Source organism: Oncorhynchus nerka, linkage group LG21, assembly GCF_034236695.1.
Source record: "Oncorhynchus nerka isolate Pitt River linkage group LG21, Oner_Uvic_2.0, whole genome shotgun sequence".
Classification (NCBI taxonomy): domain Eukaryota; kingdom Metazoa; phylum Chordata; class Actinopteri; order Salmoniformes; family Salmonidae; genus Oncorhynchus; species Oncorhynchus nerka.
Window position 1 is genome coordinate 35,564,470 of NC_088416.1, and position 24,870 is coordinate 35,589,339.

Sequence of the window (24,870 nt, forward strand, 5' to 3'; positions counted from 1 at the left end):
CCTATCCTCTACTCTACCATCCTCTCCTCTACTCTACCATCCTCTCCTCTACTCTACCATCCTCTCCTCTACTCTACCATCCTCTCCTCTACTCTACCATCCTCTCCTCTACTCTACCATCCTCTCCTCTACTCTACCATCCTCTCCTCTAATCTACCATCCTCTCCTCTACTCTACCATCATCTCCTCTACTCTACCATCTTCTCATCTACTCTACCATCCTTTACTCTACCATCCCCTCCTCTACTCTACCATCTTCTCCTCTACTCTACCATCCTCTCCTCTAATCTACCATCCTCCTCTACTCTACCATATTCTCCTCTACTCTACCATCCTTTACTCTAATCTACCATCCTATCCCCTAATCTACCATCCTTTACTCTACTCTACCATCTTCTCCTCTACTCTACCATCTTCTCCTCTACTCTACCATCCTTTACTCTACTCTACCATCTTCTCTCCTCTACCATCTTCTCCTCCACTCTACCATCCTCTACTCTACTCTACCATCTTCTCCTCTGCTCTACCATCCTCTACTCTACCATCTTCTCCTCCACTCTACAATCCTCTCCTCTACTCTACCATCTTCTCCTCTACTCTACCATCTTCTCCTCTACTCTACCATCTTATCCTCTACTCTACCATCCTCTACTCTACCATCTTCTCCTCTACTCTACCATCATCTCCTCTACTCTACCATCCTCTCCTCTACTCTACCATCCTCTACTCTACTCTACCATCTTCTCCTCTACTCTACCATCTTTCTCTCTACTCTACCATCCTCTCCTCTACTCTACCATCCTCTCCTCTACTCTACCATCTTCTCTCTACTCTACCATCCTCTACTCTACCATCCTCTCCTCTACTCTACCATCTTCTCTCTACTCTACCATCCTTTACTCTACTCTACTCTACTCCTCTACTCTACCATCCTCTCTCTCCTCTACCATCCTCTCCTCTACTCTACCATCCTCTCCTCTACTCTACTCTACTCCTTTCCTCTAATCTATCCTCTCCTCTACTCTACCATCCTCTCCTCTACTCTACCATCCTATCCTCTACTCTACCATCCTATCCTCTACTCTACCATCCTCTACTCTACCATCCTCTCATCCACTCTACCACCCTCTCCTCTACTCTACCATCCTCTCCTCTACTCTACCATACTCTCCTCTACTCTACCATCCTATCCTCTACTCTACCATCCTCTCCTCTACTCTACCATCCTCTCCTCTACTCTACCATCCTCTCCTCTACTCTACCATCCTTACTACCATCCTCTACTCTACCATCTTCTCTCTACTCTACCATCTTCTCCTCTAATCTACCATCCTCCTCTACTCTACCATCTTCTCCTCTGCTCTACCATCCTCTACTCTACTACCATCTATCCTCTATCTACCATCCTTTACTCTACCACCATCTTCTCCTCTACTCTACCATCCTCTCCTCTACTCTACCATCTTTCCTCTACTCTACCATCTTCTCCTCTACTCTACCATCTTCTCTCTACTCTACCATCCTTTACTCTACTCATCCTCTCCTCTACTCTACCATCCTCTCCTCTACTCTACCATCCTCTCTCTACTCTCTACCATCCTCTCTCCTCTACTCTACCATCCTCTCCTCTACTCTACCATCCTCTCCTCTACTCTACCATCCTCTCCTCTACTCTACCATCCTTCTCCTCTACTCTACCATCCTATCCTCTACTCTACCATCCTCTCCTCTACTCTACCATCCTCTCTCTACTCTACCATCCTCTCATCCACTCTACCATCTCTCCTCTACTCTACCATCCTCTCCTCTACTCTACCATCTTCTCCTCCACTCTACAATCCTCTCCTCTACTCTACCATCTTCTCCTCTCTCTACCATCTTCTCCTCTACTCTACCATCTTCTCCTCTACTCTACCATCCTTTACTCTACCATCCCCCTCTATCTACCATCTTCTCCTCTACTCTACCATCATCTCCTCTACTCTACCATCTCCTCTGCAGCCCTACAGGACAAAGTAAGAACACTGTTGTACCATCTGTATCTCATTTATACATTCTACCATCCATCATTTGCAAAATTGATGCCTCTAATAATACCTTGGATTGCTGATGCTATCCAATGAGAGCTCTAATCTACGCCATTAACTCTTGGAAGGAGCAGTCCTCCACAGGAAAGGAATTCTAAAATATTTCAATTAAATGTTCAAAGACAAAATGACATGTATTTAAGCATTTATTCCGGAGACCCCATCCCCTCTTTAAGGAATACCTAATCTAAAGTAATCCTTCTCATCTCCTAGATCCCTGTTCCACTGGATGTCATAAGGTCATCCGCTCTAAGAGCGTTTACTCTACTCTACCATCCTTCTCTCTACTCTACCATCTTCTCCTCTACTCTACCATCCTCTCTCTACTCTACCATCTCTCCTCTAATCTACCATCCTCCCTCTACTCTACCATCTTCTCCTCTACCATCCTCTACTCTACTCTACCATCCTCTCCTCTACTCTACCATCTTCTCCTCTACTCTACCATCCTTACTCTACTCTACCATCTCTCCTCTACTCTACCATCCTCTCCTCTAATCTACCATCCTCTCTCTCTACTGTACTCTACCATCCTCTCCTCTCTACTCTACCATCTTCTCCTCTACTCTACCATCCTCTCCTCTACTCTACCATCCTCTCCTCTACTCTACCATCTTCTCCTCTACTCTACCATCCTCTCCTCTACTCTACCATCCTCTCCTCTACTCTACCATCCTCTCTCTACCATCTACTCTACCATCCTCTCCTCTACTCTACCATCCTCTCCTCTACTCTACCATCCTCTCCTCTACTCTACCATCCTCTCCTCTACTCTACCATCCTCTCCTCTACTCTACCATCTTCTCTCTACTCTACCATCTTCTCATCTACTCTACCATCTCTTCTACTCTACCATCCTCTCCTCTACTCTACCATCTTCTCCTCTACTCTACCATCCTCTCCTCTAATCTACCATCCTCCTCTACTCTACCATATTCTCTACCATCCTTTACTCTAATCTACCATCCCCTCTACCATCCTTTACTCTCTACCATCTTCTCATCTACTCTACCATCTTCTCCTCTACTCTACCATCCTTTCCTCTAATCTACCATCTTCTCCTCTACTCTACCATCTTCTCCTCCACTCTACCATCCTCTACTCTACTCTACCATCTTCCTCTGCTCTACCATCCTCTACTCTACCATCTTCTCTCCACTCTACAATCCTCTCTCTACTCTACCATCTTCTCTCTACTCTACCATCTTCTCCTCTACTCTACCATCTTCTCCTCTACTCTACCATCCTCTACTCTACCATCTTCTCCTCTACTCTACCATCATCTCTCTATCTCTACTCCTCCTCCACTCTACCATCCTCTACTCTACTCTGCCATCTTCTCCTCTACTCTACCATCCTCTCCTCTAATCTACCATCTTCTCCTCTACTCTACTCTACTCATCCATCCTCTGCCTCTACTCTACCATCCTCTCCTCTACTCTACCATCCTCTCCTCTACTCTACCATCCTATCCTCTACTCTACCATCCCTCTCCTCTACTCTACCATCCTCTCCTCACTCTACCATCTCTCCTCTACCACCATCTCTCCTCTACTCTACCATCCTCTCCTCTACTCTACTCTCTCTCCTCTACTCTCCTCTACTCTACCATCTTCTCCTCTACTCTACCATCCTCTCCTCTACTCTACCATCCTCTCCTCTACTCTACCATCCTCTCCTCTACTCTACCATCCTCTCCTCTACTCTACCATCCTATCCTCTACTCTACCACCCTCTCCTCTACTCTACCATCCTCTCCTCTACTCTACCATCCTATCCTCTACTCTACCATCCTCTACTCTACCATCCTCTCCTCTACTCTACCATCCTCTCATCTACTCTACCATCCTCTCCTCTACTCTACCATCCTCTCCTCTACTCTACCATCCTATCCCCTAATCTACCATCCTTTACTCTACTCTACCATCTTCTCCTCTACTCTACCATCTTCTCCTCTACTCTACCATCCTTTACTCTACTCTACCATCTTCTCCTCTACTCTACCATCTTCTCCTCCACTCTACCATCCTCTACTCTACTCTACCATCTTCTCCTCTGCTCTACCATCCTCTACTCTACCATCTTCTCCTCCACTCTACAATCCTCTCCTCTACTCTACCATCTTCTCCTCTACTCTACCATCATCTCCTCTACTCTACCATCCTCTCCTCTACTCTACCATCTCTCCCATCTTCTCTCTACCATCTTCTCCTCTACTCTACCATCATCTCCTCTAATCTACCATCCTATCCTCTACTCTACCATCTTCTCCTCTACTCCTTACTACCATCCTTTCCTCTACTCTACCATCCTCTCCTCTACTCTACCATCCTCTCCTCTACTCTACCATCCTCTCTACTCTACCATCTCTCCCACCTACCATCCTCTACTCTACCATCCTCTCCTCTACTCTACCATCCTCTCCTCTACTCTACCATCCTCTCCTCTAATCTACCATCCTCTCCTCTACTCTACCATCATCTCCTCTACTCTACCATCTTCTCCTCTACTCTACCATCCTTTCTACTCTACCATCCCCTCCTCTACTCTACCATCCTTCCTCTACTCTACCATCCAATCCTCTCTGCTCTACCATCCTCTCATCTACTCTACAATCTTCTCCTCTACTCTACCATCCTCTCCTCTAATCTACCATCCTCCTCTACTCTACCATATTCTCCTCTACTCTACCATCCTTTACTCTAATCTACCATCCTATCCCCTAATCTACCATCCTTTACTCTACTCTACCATCTTCTCCTCTACTCTACCATCTTCTCCTCTACTCTACCATCCTTTACTCTACTCTACCATCTTCTCCTCTACTCTACCATCTTCTCCTCCACTCTACCATCCTCTACTCTACTCTACCATCTTCTCCTCTGCTCTACCATCCTCTACTCTACCATCTTCTCCTCCACTCTACAATCCTCTCCTCTACTCTACCATCTTCTCCTCTACTCTACCATCTTCTCCTCTACTCTACCATCTTATCCTCTACTCTACCATCCTCTACTCTACCATCTTCTCCTCTACTCTACCATCATCTCCTCTACTCTACCATCTTCTCCTCCACTCTATCATCCTCTACTCTACTCTACCATCTTCTCCTCTACTCTACCATCCTCTCCTCTAATCTACCATCTTCTCCTCTACTCTACCATCCTTAACTCTACTCTACCATCCTCTCCTCTACTCTACCATCCTCTCCTCTCCTCTACCATCCTCTCCTCTACTGTACTCTACCATCCTCTCCTCTACTCTACTCTACCATCCTCTCCTCTACTCTACCATCCTCTCTACTCATCCTCTCCTCTACTCTACCATCCTATCCCCTATCTACCATCCTCTCTCTACTCTACCATCCTCTCCTCTACTCTACCGTCCTATCCTCTCTACCATCCTCTCCTCTACTCTACCATCCTCTCATCTACTCTACCATCCTCTCCTCTACTCTACCATCCTCTCCTCTACTCTACCATCCTCTCCTCTACTCTACCATCTTCCCTCTAATCTACCATCCTCTACTCTACCTACCATCTTCTCCTCTACTCTACCATCTTCTCCTCTACTCTACCATCCTCTCTCTACTCTACCATCTTCTCCCTCTACTCTACCATCTTCTCCTCTACTCTACCATCCTCTCTCTACTCTACCATCTTCTCTCCTCTACCATCTTCTCCTCTACTCTACCATCTTCTCCTCTACTCTACATCATCCTCTACTCTACCATCTTCTCTCTACTCTACCATCTCTACTCTACTCTACCATCTTCTCCTCTACTCTACCATCTTCTCCTCTACTCTACCATCTTCTCTCTACTCTACCTCTCCTCTACTCTACCATCCTCTATCTTCTCTCTACTCTACTCTACCTATCTACCATCCTCTCCTCTACTCTACCATCCTCTCTCTACTCTACCATCCTCTCTCTGCTCTACCATCCTATCCTCTACTCTACCATCCTCTACTCTATCTACCATCCTCTCCTCTACTCTACCATCCTCTCCTCTACTCTACCATCCTATCCTCTACTCTACCATCCTCTCTACTCTACCATCCTCTCCTACTCTACCATCCTATCCTCTACTCTACCATCCTCTCCTCTACTCTACCATCCTCTCCTCTACTCTACCATCCTCTCCTCTACTCTACCATCCTCTCCTCTACTCTACCATCCTCTCCTCTACTCTACCATCTCTCCTCTACTCTACCATCCTCTCCTCTACTCTACCATCCTCTCTCCTCTACTCTACCATCCTCTCCTCTATCTACCATCTCCTCTACTCTACCATCCTCCTCTACTCTACTCTACCATCTCTCTCTACTCTACCATCTCCTCCCTACTCTACCATCTTCTCCTCTACTCTACCATCTTCTCCTCTACTCTACCATCTTCTCCTCTACTCTACCATCCTTTACTCTACTCTACCATCTTCTCCTCTACTCTACCATCTTCTCCTCCTCTACCATCTTCCATCCTCTACTCTACCTCCTCTATCTTCTCTCTTCTACCATCCTCTACTCTACCATCTTCTCCTCCACTCTACAATCCCCTCCTCTACTCTACCATCTTCTCCTCTACTCTACCATCATCTCCTCTACTCTACCATCCTCTCCTCTACTCTACCATCCTTTACTCTACTCTACCATCTTCTCCTCTACTCTACCATCTTCTCCTCTACTCTACCATCCTCTCCTCTAATCTACCATCCTATCCTCTACTCTACCATCTTCTCCTCTACTCTACCATCCTTTACTCTACTCTACCATCCTCTCCTCTACTCTACCATCCTCTCCTCTACTCTACCATCCTCTCATCCACTCTACCACCCTCTCCTCTACTCTACCATCCTCTCCTCTACTCTACCATCCTCTCCTCTACTCTACCATCCTCTCCTCTAATCTACCATCCTCTCCTCTACTCTACCATCATCTCCTCTACTCTACCATCTTCTCCTCTACTCTACCATCCTTTACTCTACCATCCCCTCCTCTACTCTACCATCTTCTCCTCTACTCTACCATCCAATCCTCTACTCTACCATCCTCTCATCTACTCTACAATCTTCTCCTCTACTCTACCATCCTCTCCTCTAATCTACCATCCTCCTCTACTCTACCATATTCTCCTCTACTCTACCATCCTTTACTCTAATCTACCATCCTATCCCCTAATCTACCATCCTTTACTCTACTCTACCATCTTCTCCTCTACTCTACCATCTTCTCCTCTACTCTACCATCCTTTACTCTACTCTACCATCTTCTCCTCTACCATCTTCTCCTCCACTCTACCATCCTCTACTCTACTCTACCATCTTCTCCTCTGCTCTACCATCCTCTACTCTACCATCTTCTCCTCCACTCTACAATCCTCTCCTCTACTCTACCATCTTCTCCTCTACTCTACCATCTTCTCCTCTACTCTACCATCTTATCCTCTACTCTACCATCCTCTACTCTACCATCTTCTCCTCTACTCTACCATCATCTCCTCTACTCTACCATCTTCTCCTCCACTCCATCCTCTACTCTACTCTACCATCTTCTCCTCTACTCTACCATCCTCTCTCCTCTAATCTACCATCTTCTCCTCTACTCTACCATCCTTAACTCTACTCTACCATCCTCTCCTCTACTCTACCATCCTCTCCTCTCCTCTACCATCCTCTCCTCTACTGTACTCTACCATCTTCTCCTCTACTCTACCATCCTCTCCTCTATCTACCATCCTCTCCTCTACTCTACCATCCTCTCCTCTACTCTACCATCCTATCTCTACTCTACCATCCTCTCTACCATCCTCTCCTCTACTCTACCATCCTTCCTCTACTCTACCATCCTCTACTCCTCTCCTCTACTCTACCATCCATCTTCTCTCTCTACTCTACCATCCTTCTCTACTCTACCATCCTATCCCTCTACCATCTTCTCCTCTACTCTACCATCCTCTCCTCTACTCTACCATCTTCTCTACTCTACCATCCTTTCCTCCCCTACCATCTTCTCTCTACTCTACCATCTTCTCCTCTACTCTACCATCCTCTCCTCTACTCTACCATCTTCTCTCTGCCATCTTCCATCCTCTACTCTACCATCCTCTCCTCTACTCTACCATCCTCTCCTCTACTCTCCATCTTCTCCTCTACTCTACCATCTTCTCCTCTACTCTACCATCTCTCTCCTCTACTCTCTACCATCTACCATCCTCTCCTCTACTCTACCATCCTCTCCTCTACTCTACCATCTTCTCCTCTACTCTACCATCCATCCTCTACTCTACCATCCTCTCCTCTACTCTACCATCTCTCCTCTACTCTACCATCTTCTCCTCTACTCTACCATCCTCTCCTCTCTCTACCATACCATCCTCTATCCTCTACTCTACTCATCCTTTCCTCTACTCTACCATCCTCTCTCTCTACTCTACCATCTTCTCCTCTACCATCTACCATCCCTCTCCTCTACTCTACCATCCTCTCCTCTACTCTACCATCCTCTCTCTACTGTACTCTACCTCCCATCCTCTCCTCTACTCTACTCTACTCTACCATCCTCTCCTCTACTCTACCATCCTCTCTCTACTCTACCATCCTATCCTCTACCATCCTCTCCTCTACTCTACCATCCTCTCTCTACTCTACCATCCTCTACTCTACCATCCTCTCCTCTACTCTACCATCCTCTCCTCTACTCTACCATCCTCTACTCTATCCTCTTCTCCTCTACTCTACCATCCTCTCTCTCTCTTCTCTACCATCCTCTCCTCTACTCTACCATCTTCTCCTCTACTCTACCATCTTCTCTCTCTCTACCATCTACCATCCTCCTTACTCTACTCTACCATCTTCTCCTCTACTCTACCATCCTCTCCTCTACTCTACCATCCTCTCCTCTACTCTACATCTTCTCTACTCTACCATCTTCTCCTCTACTCTACATCCTCTCCTATCCTCTCTCTACTCACCATCTTTCTCTACCATCCTCTCACTCTACCATCCTCTCCCTACTCTACCATCCTCTCCTCTACTCTACCATCTTCTCCTCTACTCTACCATCCTCCTCTACTCTACCATCCTCTCCTCTACTCTACCATCCTCTACTCTACCATCTTCTCTACTCTACCATCCTCTCCTCTACTCTACCATCCTCTCCTCTACTCTCTACCATCCTCTCATCTACCCTTCTCCTCTACTCTACATCCTCTCCTCTACTCTACCATCTCTCTCCTCTACTCTACCATCCTATCCTCTACCATCTACCATCCTCCTCTACTCCTACCATCATCTCCTCTACTCTACCATCTTCTCCTCTACTCTACCATCCTCTCCTCTACTCTACCATCCTCTCTCTACTCTACCATCTTCTCCTCTACTCTACCATCCTCTCCTCTACTCTACCATCCTCTCCTCTACTCTACCATCTTCTCCTCTACTCTACCATCTTCTCCTCTACTCTACCATCCTCCTCTACTCTACCATCTTCCTCTCTACTCTACCATCTTCTCCTCTCCTCTACTCTACCATCCTCTCTCTACTCTACCATCTTCTCCTCTACTCTACCATCTTCTCCTCTACTCTACCATCCTCTCCTCTACTCTACCATCTTCTATCTCTACTCTACTCTCTACCATCCTTCCTCTCCTCTACCATCTCTCCTCTACTCTACCATCCTTCTCTACTCTACCATCTCCTCCCTCTACTCTACCATCCTCTCCTCTACTCTACCATCCTCTCCTCTACTCTACCATCCTCTCCTCTACTCTACCATCCTCTTCTACTCTACCATCTCTCTACTCTACCATCCTCTCCTCTACTCTACCATCCTCTCCTCTACTCTACCATCCTCTCTACTCTACCATCCTCTCCTCTACTCTACCATCTCCTCTACTCTCTACCATCCTCTCCTCTACTCTACCATCCTCTCCTCTACTCTACCATCCTATCCCTACTCTACCATCTTCTCTACTCTACCATCTTCTCCTCTCTCTACTCTCTACCATCCTCTCTCTACTCTACCATACTTCTCCTCTCTACTCTACCATCCTCTCTTACTCTAATCCTCTCCTCTACCATCCTATCCTCTACTCTACCATCTCTACTCTACTCATCCTCTCCTCTACTCTACCATCCTCTCATCTACTCTACCATCCTCTCCTCTACTCTACCATCTTCTCCTCTACTCTACCATCTTCCTCCTCTACCATCTACTCATCTCTCCTCTACTCTACTCTACCTCTATCTACCATCTCTCTCTACTCTACCATCCTCTCCTCTACTCTACCATCTTCTCTACCTCTCCTCTCCATCCTCTACTCTACCATCCTCTCTCCTCTGCTCTCTTCTCCTCTTCTCCCATCCTCTCTCTACCATCCTCTCCTACCCTTCTCCTCTACTCTACCATCTTCTCTCACTCTACTCTACCATCTTCTCCTCTACTCTACCATCCTCTCCTCCTCTACCATCCTCTACTCTACCACCATCTTCTCCTCTCTACTCTACCTTCTCCTCTACTCTACCATCCTCTACCATCTCTCCTCTGCTCTACCATCTCTCTCGTCATCCTCTACCATCCTCTCTACTCTTCTCCCTCTACTCTACCATCCTCTCCTCTACTCTATCCTCTCCTCTACCATCCTCTCTTCTCATCTCCTCTACTCTACCATCCTCTCCTCTACTCTACCATCCTCTCCTCTACTCTACCATCCTATCTCTACTCTACCATCCTCTACTCTACCATCCTCTCCTCTACTCTACCATCCTCTCATCTCTACTCTACCATCCTCTCCTCTACTCTACCATCCTCTCTACTCTACTCTACCATCTTCCTCTCTCTCTACTCTACCATCCTCTATCCTCTACCATCTACTCTACCATCCTCTCCTCTACTCTACCATCCTCTCCTCTACTCTACCATCTATCCTCTACTCTACTACATCCTCTCCTCTACTCTACCATCCTCTCTATCTACCATCTTCTCTCTACTCTTCCATCCTCTCCTCTACTCTACCATCCTCTACTCTACCATCCTCTCCTCTACTCTACTCGACTCTCCATCTCTCTCATCTACTCTACCATCCTCTCCTCTACTCTACCATCCTCTCCTCTACTCTACCATCCTCTCCTCTAATCTACCATCCTCCTCCTCTACTCTACCATCTTCTCCTCTACTCTACCATCCTCTCTACTCTACCATCCTCTCCTCTACTCTACCATCCTCTCTCTACTCTACCATCTCTACCATCCTCTACTCTCTACCATCCTCTCCTCACTCTCTCTACTCTACTCTACCATCTTCTCCTCTACTCTACCATCCTCTCCTCTACTCTACCATCCTCCACTCTACTCTACCATCCTCTCCTCTACTCTACCATCTTCTCCTCTACTCTCTCTCTACTCTACCATCCTCTCCTCTACTCTACCATCCTCTCCTCTACCTACCATCCTCTCCTCTACTCTACCATCCTCTCTCTATCTACCATCTTCTCTCTACTCTACCATCCTCTCTCTACTCTACCATCTTCTCCTCTACTCTACCATCCTCTCCTCTACTCTCCCTCTAATCTACCATCCTCTCCTCTACTCTACCATCCTTCTCATCTCTACTCTACCATCTGGACTCTACCATCCTCTCCTCTACTCTACCATCCTCTCTCTACTCTCCTCTATCCTACTCTACCATCCTCTCCTCTACTCTACCATCTTCTCCTCTACTCTACCATCCTCTCCTCTACTCTACCATCCTCTCCTCTACTCTACCATCTACCATCTTCTCCTCTACTCTACCATCCTTTACTCTACTCTACTCTCTCCTCTACTCTACCATCTTTCCTCTACTCTACCATCTTCTCCTCTACTCCTCTCTAAGACATGATCTACCATCTCACCATCTTCTCTACTCTACCATCCTCTCTACTCTCCTACTCTACCATCTACCTACCATCTTCTCCTCTAACTCTACCATCCTTTCCTCTACTCTACCATCTTCTCCTCTCTCTACCATCTTCTCCTCTACTCTACCATCTTCTCCTCTACCATCCTCTCCTCTACTCTACCATCCTCTCCTCTGCTCTACCATCCTCTCTACTCTACCATCTTCTCTACTCTACTATCCTCTCTCTACTCTACCATCCTCTCCTCTACTCTACCATCCTCTTCTACTCTACCATCTACCATCCTCTCCTCTACTCTACTCTTCTCCTCTACTACCATCTTCTCCTCTACTCTACCATCCTTCCTCTACTCTACCATCCTCTCTCTACTCATCTTCTCCTCTACTCTACCATCCTCTCTCTCTACTCTACCATCTTCTACTCTACTCTACCATCTTCTCTCTACTCTTCATCCTCTCCTCTACTCTATCCATCTTCTCCATCCTACTCTATCTACCATCCTTCTCTCTACTCTACCATCTCTCTCTCTACTCTACCATCCTCTCCTCTACTCTACCATCCTCTCCTCTACTCTACCATCCTCTCCTCTACTCTACCATCCTCTCCTCTACTCTACCATCTTCTCCTCTACTCTACCATCCTCTCCTCTACTCTACCATCCTATCCTCTACTCTCCCATCCTCTCCTCTACTCTACCATCCTCTCCTCTACTCTACCATCCTCTCCTCTACTCTACCATCCTCTCTACTCTACCATCTACTCTACCATCCTCTCCTCTACTCTACCATCCTCTCCTCTACTCTACCATCCTCTCCTCTACTCTACCATCTCTCCCATCTACCATCTTCTCCTCTACTCTACCATCCTCTCCTCTACTCTACTCTTCTCTCTACTCTACCATCCTCTCCTCTACTCTACCATCTTCTCTCTACTCTACCATCCTCTCCTCTACTCTCTACCATCTTCTCCTCTACTCTACCATCTTCTCCTCTACTCTACCATCCTCTCCTCTACTCTACTCTCCTCTCCTCTACTCTACCATCTTCTCCTCTACTCTACCATCCTCTACATCCTTCTACCATCTCTCTCTACCATCCTCCTTCTACCATCCTCTACTCTACTCTACCATCCTCTCCTCTACTCTACCATCCTCTACTCTACCATACTGTACTCTACCATCCTCTACTCTACTCTACCATCCTCTACTCTACTCTACTCTACCATCCTCTACTCTACTCTACCATCCTCTCTTCTACTCTACCATCCTCTACTCCACTCTACCATCCTCTACTCTACCATCCTCTCCTCTACTCTACTCTACTCTACCATCCTCTCCTCTACTCTACCATCCACTACTCTACTCTACTCTCCTCTACCATCCCCTCCTCTACCATCCTCTCCTCTACTCTACCATCCTCTCCTCTACCATCCTCTCCTCTACTCTACTCTACCATCCTCTCCTCTACTCTACCATCCTCTCCTCAGTTCTGTGCTGTCTGTTCTACTGTATTCCATGGACTTGTGTTATAAGTGCACTATCACTTCCGACCTCAAGACTCATCCTTTAAGACATGAAGTCACTGGATGCAAGGCCCTCCGTGACTCACACAGAGTCTCCTCTACTCTACCATCTTCTCCTCTACTCTACCATCCTCTACTCTACCATCTTCTCCTCTACTCTACCATCCTCTCCTCTAACCTACCATCCTTTACTCTACTCTACCATCTTCTCCTCTACTCTACCATCTTCTCCTCTACTATACCATCCTTTACTCTACTCTACCATTCTCTCGTCTACTCTACCATTTTCTCCTCTACTCTACCATCCTCTCCTCTACTCTACCATCCTATCCTCTACTCTACCACCCTCTCCTCTACTCTACCATCCTCTCCTCTACTCTACCATCCTCTCCTCTACTCTACCATCCTATCCTCTACTCTACCATCCTCTCCTCTACTCTACCATCCTCTCCTCTACTCTACCATCCTCTCCTCTACTCTACCATCCTCTACTCTACTCTACCATCTTCTCCTCTACTCTACCATCCTCTCCTCTAATCTACCATCCTCTCCTCTGCTCTACCATCTTCTCCTCTACTCTACCATCCTTTACTCTACTCTACCATCTTCTCCTCTACTCTACCATCTTCTCCTCTACTCTACCATCCTTTACTCTACTCTACCATCCTCTCCTCTACTCTACCATCTTCTCCTCTACTCTACCATCCTCTACTCTACTCTCCTCTACCATCCTCTCCTCTACTCTACCATACTCTACTCTACCATCCTGTCTTCTACCATCCTCTCATCCACTCTACCATCCTCTACTCTACTCTACCATCCTCTCCTCTACTCTACCATCCTCTACTCTACCATACTGTACTCTACCATCCTCTACTCTACTCTACCATCCTCTACTCTACTCTACTCTACCATCCTCTACTCTACTCTACCATCCTCTCTTCTACTCTACCATCCTCTACTCCACTCTACCATCCTCTACTCTACCATCCTCTCCTCTACTCTACTCTACTCTACCATCCTCTCCTCTACTCTACCATCCACTACTCTACTCTACTCTCCTCTACCATCCCCTCCTCTACCATCCTCTCCTCTACTCTACCATCCTCTCCTCTACCATCCTCTCCTCTACTCTACTCTACCATCCTCTCCTCTACTCTACCATCCTCTCCTCAGTTCTGTGCTGTCTGTTCTACTGTATTCCATGGACTTGTGTTATAAGTGCACTATCACTTCCGACCTCAAGACTCATCCTTTAAGACATGAAGTCACTGGATGCAAGGCCCTCCGTGACTCACACAGAGGTCATGACCTTTTCTCACTAGCACTGGCATGGACCTTTGCATCACTTCCTACCTATCGAGGCCAGTGCATCACAGCGTCATGTCTGTCTGGGTCAATATCATCTGTGCTCTCTGCTCATCCAACTGTGTCAAACTGATGCACTAGGGTAAATAGATACTACCAAATACCTTTACCGCTACAAAAGAGGACTGCCTCCTGTATTTGGCTGTGAGATGGCACTAGAAATACAAGGCCAAGATTGAAGACCTTGTATTAATGTCTATTGACTAAAGGTAATAGCTTTGCTGCCTGCGACTCAGCCTTTAGGTTACTCCAGGCTGGCCTGTAACAGCCCATAGGCAAGCTTTTAGTACAACTATCCGACGTTGGAGGTTTCAATATTCTGTTTATGTCCATACATCATCACATAAACACACCCACCCACACACACACACCCACACACACACACACACACACACACACACACACACACACACACACACACACACACACACACACACACACACACACACACACACACACACACACTGAAGTCTGCTGTGCTGCATGCAGGGCTCTCTGCTGCTCCAGGCCTGCTCCCGCGAGTGTCTAAATTATCTATAACATCACACAGGAAACACAGCGCGAGCACCAAGCTGAACGAGAGGCCAGTGAGGAACCCTGGGATACTGGTTCCGCTCTCTTCCTGTGCAGACTAGAGCCGGTGGAAGAAGCTGCACATCCATATATGCAGAGCAGCTCACTGGTCCAATACTAAGATGGCAACATTATCATCAGCCACACAGTGCACGTGGATAGCCCTCGCTTCATACTTCACTTACATTTACGTCAAAGTCAGTGTGCCATCGAGACTATCCTTGTGACTTTGGTTACATATGAGCGTATTCATATTTGCATAATTATGGAAGTCTATCTCATAAAGCCAGAGCCACTGTGCCTTTGATGGGGGGAGAGGGGAGAGGGAGAGGAGAGAGGCGTGGGGTGGGGTGAAGGGGGTGTGGGTGGAGGGGAATAACACTCATTTCAGCTCCTACATGTTTCCCCTGTCTTATTCATGATGTGTGTGTGTGTGTGTGTGTGTGTGTGTGTGTGTGTGTGTGTGCGTGCGTTTCGCCCTATACACCTATACATGTATTCAAAAGTTGGATTTATCTGAGAGTAATGGCTTACATCCCGACAGACATATAAACCCACATACATGCTATGCACACTGCACACTTGCGCGAGAGATAACCTACAGTGTGGGCTACATAGGCTACTATAAGCATGCCATAACGCTCGAATCAATGGGCTATACATTCAATTAGAATAGATTACATTCGCACATCACTGCACAAAATATGCATAAAATGTATATTTGAACCGGACAGACATACAGTCAGTCAGGTGGCACATAGCTACAGTATGGATAGACTATAACACATACGGTGACACAAGATCACACAGGATATTATGGTGAGTAGCCTAACCTATATAACGACACATAGGCGTGTATTAAAATGACAACAATGAAATATCATCATACCTCTATGTTGTATCCGAGACTGCTCTTTCTCCTACCTGCCCTTTTCATCCAAACACTAGCCTATTTTTCAGATGCGACGCGTTAAAAATCAACATTCCGCCCTCTACCCCAAGACAGGAAAATGGGCTCAAATACTGCACCTGGGATGGAAGAATAAGGCGGAGGGGTAGACTGAGAGGGAGAAATGAACAATATGGTATCTCTCCGCTCCCCTCTCATCCTTTCCTATTTTCTTGTCTTGGAATGTGTTTTCTGTCTTCTCACCCTGTTTTTGTCTTTGTATTTCACTCTCCCCTCCCTCCCTCTCTTCCCCTGTGCTCGGAATACTAAACGGGCTTCTCTGCTCGCTGACTGTATAGCGCTACCCGTGCTAAAGACATACTGATGTATATGTGTGGTAGAGAGGGGAGAGAGAGCCGAGCAGAGCCCGGGGATGGGAGGGGACGGTAGAGGCAGTGTGTGAGGAGGAGAGGGGGTGTTGCTGGAGGCGAGGAGACGCGTGGTGCGATGGGGACAGACCACTGTGGCTCGGCCCACCGCCAAAGGGACACGGCGTATGTGCCATGGTGTCCGGACGAGTGATAGCGCGCAGCACCTCGTTAGGATCAAATCATGGTTTCGTGATAATATAATTTCCCTTCATGTGTGTACTGTAGGCGTATATAACGACGTGACACAACACCAACACCAAAATAATTGAAAACTGTAGCAATGTTGGCAACTGTGATGGGAATCATGTAATGTAAATGTCAACCCGAGCCACAGCCCATGAGATCTTACTAGAATGAGTTTCGACATCGCATAATTTGAGGCTGTGAGTGACTACGCCTCATTACGTAGGCCACCGGCCATTTCAAGTTCTGTAGTAAGTCAAGTCATCTCTCTCATTTGCAAGTTATTCATGGTAGGCTTATTATGGGGTTACTACCTACCGTGTTAATTGTAGACTGCATTGTATTTATGATTACCCTTTCCTCTTGATTTCATTTACAGTTGCAAATGTGTTTACTGTAGAAAATTACAACTGCCTTGTCCTTTGGCTGGACTAGGCCGTAGAAGCTGCCTAGATGGCAATGCCTGCTGTCTCAAATAAATGTATCTACACATTATTTATACAGGTAGTTGAAATATAGTGTAGGCCAGGCTATATAAGGTCTGCTTTCCTCTCGGATGGCCCAGCCCACAGTCGAAATAGGGATTTTAAGCACTTCTCATCATTTCAAGCTATCAAGGGACATAATGTTTTTTAGGTCAAATAATCAGAATACTCAGCCAGGAGCCATGATGGACTGAAGGTACATGCCAACTTCTTGGGCTGACATGAGATATGATGCTGTATGACTTTATGTAGATACACCTCAATGAGAATGGTTGTTTTTGGGACAAGAGACTTTGGCTTGACTACCACTGATAATGATAACCCTCTTACCCTTACTGGCCATACTGATATCCTATGTTATGTACAGCAAATAGTCTAGTATTAACAGGGCAATTCTCACATTTCTACCATAATTATATGTGTGTAATTAATACTTCCAAGTGATCACAGACCGTCATAATAAGTCATAATTACTTCCCTCCTGATCATCTGATCCCAGACAGTCATAATAAGTCATAATTACTTCTCTCCTGATCATCTGGTCCCAGACAGTCATAATAAGTCATAATTACTTCTCTCCTGATCATCTGATCACAGACCGTCATAATAAGTCATAATTACTTCTCTCCTGATCATCTGATCCCAGACAGTCATAATAAGTCATAATTACTTCTCTCCTGATCATCTGGTCCCAGACAGTCATAATAAGTCATAATTACTTCCCTCCTGATCATCTGATCCCAGACAGTCATAATAAGTCATAATTACTTCTCTCCTGATCATCTGATCACAGACCGTCATAATAAGTCATAATTACTTCTCTCCTGATCATCTGATCCCAGACAGTCATAATAAGTCATAATTACTTCTCTCCTGATCATCTGATCCCAGACAGTCATAATAAGTCATAATTACTTCTCTCCTGATCATCTGATCCCAGACAGTCATAATAAGTCATAATTACTTCTCTCCTGATCATCTGATCCCAGACAGTCATAATAAGTCATAATTACTTTCCTCCTGATCATCTGATCCCAGACAGTCATAATAAGTCATAATTACTTCTCTCCTGATCATCTGATCCCAGACAGTCATAATAAGTCATAATTACTTCCCTCCTGATCATCTGATCCCAGACAGTCATAATAAGTCATAATTACTTCCCTCCTGATCATCTGATCCCAGACAGTCATAATAAGTCATAATTACTTCTCTCCTGATCATCTGATCACAGACCGTCATAATAAGTCATAATTACTTCTCTCCTGATCATCTGATCACAGAGAGGAAAAGAGGGCGATGGTGGACGGAGAGAGAGAGTGTCCGAGTGGAGAACCCCCAGAGCGAGGGATGACTGATGTATAAATGACGGTAAACAGCTGCCTCTGTTAACTGTCACTGCAGAGCACAGAGCGAGAGAGAGGCTGAGAGAGGATGAAAGAGGACAGGGATGATACAGTGTGAGAGAGGGGAGGAGAGAGACAGAATGTGAAAGGACAGGTCAGAAACAGACAGAGTGGATATAAAAGTGAGATAGGAAGAGGACAAGTAGAGTAGAAGAGAGGCAAATGGGATTGAGAAGAGAGAAACTAAAAGCCTGGCCTACAGCAGCAGCCACTGTCCAAACTGAGACTGTGTCGCTTTTAGAACAAGCACTGACATGACACTTATCTTCCCCTTTAAGAGCACACGCACACAAACACACACTTACCATGAAATACTGGCCTTATTGATCGCACACCCACACATACACACTCATCTTTAAGGATCTATCCTGTTAATTCCCTTTCTCAAGATCTGTTTATTGACATATTCAAGATTTGGGAGGGATCTGTCATGTTGATCCCTGACCCTGTCCCCTTGACCCTAGATGGTGTGTGACCCCAGCTGACTACAGGTCAGACATGCCACCATTTAAAGAGATAGGAGAGAGGGAGATAGGAGAGAGGGAGAATCCTCACCATCCTTTGAGTCTGTGTTCGTGTAGTAACTGCTCTGCATTTACTTTTAGTGTGACATTTAATTAGCAGCTTGTTTTTATGTATTTGCCCTCTCTTACCAAAAGTCTCTATTCATCTTTCATCCCTTCATTTTCATATGTTACCATGACTACCGTCTCTCAGGGCGAATCGCCCACACCTCTCTTTTTCCTTCCCTTGCTTTTCATTTCCTTGATGTGACTCCCCCCTCTGCCTCCTACTCCCTTTCCCTCTATTCTGTTCTCTCTCTTTAGTCGTCAACCCCCTTTACTCTCTCTCTCCCTGTTTATCTTCTTACTCTGCCTCTTTCTTCCTTCATCGTTACATTCTATCCATCTCTGTCCCTGGTCTTTACTTTCTCATTCCTTCATGTCATTAGAAGCCATGTGTCATCATTAAAGTCACATTACAAATATAGATGTACATTTTCAAATGAAGGTGTTAAATGGAAGGAAACGTAAATGACCTGTCCCTGACAGACCTGTCCCTGACAGACCTGTCCCTGACAGACCTGTCCCTGACAGACCTGTCCCTGACAGACGTGTCCCTGACAGACGTGTCCCTGACAGACGTGTCCCTGACAGACCTGTCCCTGACAGACGTGTCCCTGACAGACGTGTCCCTGACAGACCTGTCCCTGACAGACGTGTCCCTGACAGACGTGTCCCTGACAGACGTGTCCCTGACAGACGTGTCCCTGACAGACCTGTCCCTGACAGACGTGTCCCTGACAGACGTGTCCCTGACAGACGTGTCCCTGACAGATGTGTCCCTGACAGACCTGTCCCTGACAGACCTGTCCCTGACAGACGTGTCCCTGACAGACCTGTCCCTGACAGACGTGTCCCTGACAGACCTGTCCCTGACAGACCTGTCCCTGACAGACGTGTCCCTGACAGACGTGTCCCTGACAGACGTGTCCCTGACAGATGTGTCCCTGACAGACGTGTCCCTGACAGATGTGTCCCTGACAGACGTGTGCCTGACAGACCTGTCCCTTACAGACGTGTCCCTTACAGACGTGTGCCTGACAGATGTGTCCCTGACAGACGTGTCCCTGACAGACGTGTGCCTGACAGACCTATCCCTTACAGATGTGTCTCTTACAGACGTGTCCCTCACAGACCTGTCCCTGACAGACCTGTCCCTGACAGACGTGTGCAGACGTGTCCCTGACAGACGTGTCCCTGACAGACGTATGCCTGACAGACCTGTCCCTTACAGACGTGTCCCTGACAGTCGTGTCCCTGACAGACCTGTCCCTGACAGACCTGTCCCTCACAGACCTGTCCCTGACAGACCTGTCCCTGACAGACGTGTTTGAAGACTGGCAGGTCTGTCAGGGACAGCTCTATGACCAGTCCTTAGGACAGAACAGACTCCTAACTTGTAATTTAGCTCATTCCAAACCAATGCCCAAACTTCATTATCACACTCATTATCGTAGGTTCAGATTCCTGGATGTTTGCATGTGTGAGTGAGTGTGTACCTGAGCACATGTGCGTGCGGTGAGACGCGTGTGTGTGTGTCATCAAAATCATATTTCTCTACACGCACCTCTCATCCCCTGGAGACACCCACAGTAGCAGTGGCAATAGCAGTCTTTCTGTTGATAGAGGCGTTTTTCCTCCACGGTGATACAGTATGCTCTATATATCACGTCACTTTGGCTAAACTGCTCCGCTGTTGAGATGTCCGTTTTAAAGCTTGATGCACTCTTTCTGTATGGATTTGGCTGCCATGCCAGTAAAGCACTCTGCTCTGAGAAAGGAATTAAACTCCAGAGGTTTTTCTAAGACAGATTAAAGAGGGTATACGGTGGTGGGGGAGACTGAGGGCAACCGAAACAAACAGACCCTGACAAAATGCCAACAGGGCAGGGGGAGGGAATGGAAGACAGTGAATATGGGTGCGTGTGTGTTTTTGTCGATGAGAGGTGTGGCAGAAAAACAGGCCGGGATGAACACGTAAACAAACGGGGGGCTATGTGGAGGAAGACAGACAGAATGAAAGACGGGGAATTGGCGGACTGGGAATAAAACACTCAGAGAGAGAGAGAAAGAGAGAGAGAGAGAAAGAGGAGGATTTGTTGCTGTTTTAAATGTTTGGTTACTCAAGCTAATGAGCAGCAATTAGACAGCAGCCAATTAACTCTGACCAGCAGACTGAAACGAGGAGCACAGGGACACGAAGAGAGAGAGAGAGAGAGAGAGAGAGAGAGAGAGGAAGAGCGAGAGAGAGAGAGAGAGAGAGAGAGAGAGAGAGAGAGAGAGAGAGAGAGAGAGAGAGAGAGAGAGAGAGAGAGAGAGAGAGAGAGAGAGAGAGAGAGAGAGAGAGAGAGAGGAAAAAGAGAGGATGAAAGGGTTGACTAATGAAAGAAGAAACGACCAGGGAACCGTGGAAAGAAAGCTGTAGGAAATGTGTTAATGCGTGTACCATTTGCATTTATGTTCATGAGTGTGTGCATGCATGCGTGTGTGTGTGTGTGTGTGTGTGCTTCTCGCTGTCAGAGCAGACGAGATGCTGAAGTTACAGTTCACTCTCTCACTGTCAGAGCAGACGAGATGCTGAAGTTACAGTTCACTCTCTCACTGTCAGAGCAGACGAGATGCTGAAGTTACAGTTCACTCTCTCACTGTCAGAGCAGACGAGATGCTGAAGTTACAGTTCACTCTCTCACTGTCAGAGCAGACGAGGTGCTGAAGTTACAGTTCACTCTCTCACTGTCAGAGCAGACGAGATGTTGATGTTACAGTTCACTCTCTCACTGTCAGAGCAGACGAGATGCAGAAGTTACAGTTCAATCTCTCACTGTCAGAGCAGACGAGATGCTGAAGTTACAGTTCACTCTCTCACTGTCAGAGCAGACGAGATGCTGAAGTTACAGTTCACTCTCTCACTGTCAGAGCAGACGAGATGCAGAAGTTACAGTTCACTCTCTCACTGTCAGAGCAGACGAGATGCTGAAGTTACAGTTCACTCTCTCACTGTCAGAGCAGACGAGATGCTGAAGTTACAGTTCACTCTCTCACTGTCAGAGCAGACGAGGTGCTGAAGTTACAGCTCACTCTCTCACTGTCAGAGCAGACGAGGTGCTGAAGTTACAGTTCACTCTCTCACTGTCAGAGCAGACGAGATGCTGAAGTTACAGTTCACTCTCTCACTGTCAGAGCAGACGAGATGCTGAAGTTACAGTTCACTCTCTCACTGTCAGAGCAGACGAGATGCTGAAGTTACAGTTCACTCTCTCACTGTCAGAGCAGACGAGATGTTGAAGTTACAGTTCACTCTCTCACTGTCAGAGCAGACGAGATGTTGAAGTTACAGTTCACTCTCTCACTGTCAGAGCAGACGAGATGCTGAAGTTACAGTTCACTCTCTCACTGTCAGAGCAGACGAGATGCTGAAGTTACAGTTCACTCTCACTGTCAGAGCAGACGAGATGCTGAAGTTACAGTTCACTCTCTCACTGTCAGAGCAGACGAGATGCTGAAGTTACAGTTCACTCTCTCAAAGTCAGAGCAGACGAGATGCTGAAGTTACAGTTCACTCTCTCACTGTCAGAGCAGACGAGATGCTGAAGTTACAGTTCACTCTCACTGTCAGAGCAGACGAGATGCTGAAGTTACAGTTCACTCTCTCACTGTCAGAGCAGACGAGATGCTGAAGTTACAGTTCACTCTCTCACTGTCAGTCAGAGCAGACGAGATGCTGAAGTTACAGTTCACTCTCTCACTGTCAGAGCAGACGAGATGCTGAAGTTACAGTTCACTCTCTCACTGTCAGAGCAGACGAGGTGCTGAAGTTACAGTTCACTCTCTCACTGTCAGAGCAGACGAGATGCTGAAGTTACAGTTCACTCTCTCACTGTCAGAGCAGACGAGATGCTGAAGTTACAGTTCACTCTCTCACTGTCAGAGCAGACGAGATGCTGAAGTTACAGTTCACTCTCTCACTGTCAGAGCAGACGAGATGCTGAAGTTACAGTTCACTCTCTCACTGTCAGAGCAGACGAGATGCTGAAGTTACATTTCACTCTCTCACTGTCAGAGCAGACGAGATGCTGAAGTTACAGTTCACTCTCACTGTCAGAGCAGACGAGATGCTGAAGTTACAGTTCACTCTCTCACTGTCAGAGCAGACGAGATGCTGAAGTTACAGTTCACTATCTCACTGTCAGAGCAGACGAGATGCTGAAGTTACAGTTCACTCTCTCACTGTCAGAGCAGACGAGATGCTGAAGTTACAGTTCACTCTCTCACTGTCAGAGCAGACGAGATGCTGAAGTTACAGTTCACTCTCTCACTGTCAGAGCAGACGAGATGCTGAAGTTACAGTTCACTCTCTCACTGTCAGAGCAGACGAGATGCTGAAGTTACAGTTCACTCTCTCACTGTCAGAGCAGACGAGATGCTGAAGTTACAGTTCACTCTCTCAGAGCAGACGAGATGCTGAAGTTACAGTTCACTCTCTCACTGTCAGAGCAGAGATGCTGAAGTTACAGTTCACTCTCTCACTGTCAGAGCAGACGAGATGCTGAAGTTACAGTTCACTCTCTCACTGTCAGAGCAGACGAGATGCTGAAGTTACAGTTCACTCTCTCACTGTCAGAGCAGACAGAGATGCTGAAGTTACAGTTCACTCTCTCACTGTCAGAGCAGACGAGATGCTGAAGTTACAGTTCACTCTCTCACTGTCAGAGCAGACGAGATGCTGAAGTTACAGTTCACTCTCTCACTGTCAGAGCAGACGAGATGCTGAAGTTACAGTTCACTCTCTCACTGTCAGAGCAGACGAGATGCTGAAGTTACAGTTCACTCTCTCACTGTCAGAGCAGACGAGATGCTGAAGTTACAGTTCACTCTCTCACTGTCAGAGCAGACGAGATGCTGAAGTTACAGTTCACTCTCTCACTGTCAGAGCAGACGAGATGCTGAAGTTACAGTTCACTCTCTCACTGTCAGAGCAGACGAGATGCTGAAGTTACAGTTCACTCTCTCACTGTCAGAGCAGACGAGATGCTGAAGTTACAGTTCACTCTCTCACTGTCAGAGCAGACGAGATGCTGAAGTTACAGTTCACTCTCTCACTGTCAGAGCAGACGAGATGCTGAAGTTACAGTTCACTCTCTCACTGTCAGAGCAGACGAGATGCTGAAGTTACAGTTCACTCTCTCACTGTCAGAGCAGACGAGATGCTGAAGTTACAGTTCACTCTCTCACTGTCAGAGCAGACGAGATGCTGAAGTTACAGTTCACTCTCTCACTGTCAGAGCAGACGAGATGCTGAAGTTACAGTTCACTCTCTCACTGTCAGAGCAGACGAGATGCTGAAGTTACAGTTCACTCTCTCACTGTCAGAGCAGACGAGATGCTGAAGAAGTTCACTCTCTCACTGTCAGAGCAGACGAGATGCTGAAGTTACAGTTCACTCTCTCACTGTCAGAGCAGACGAGATGCT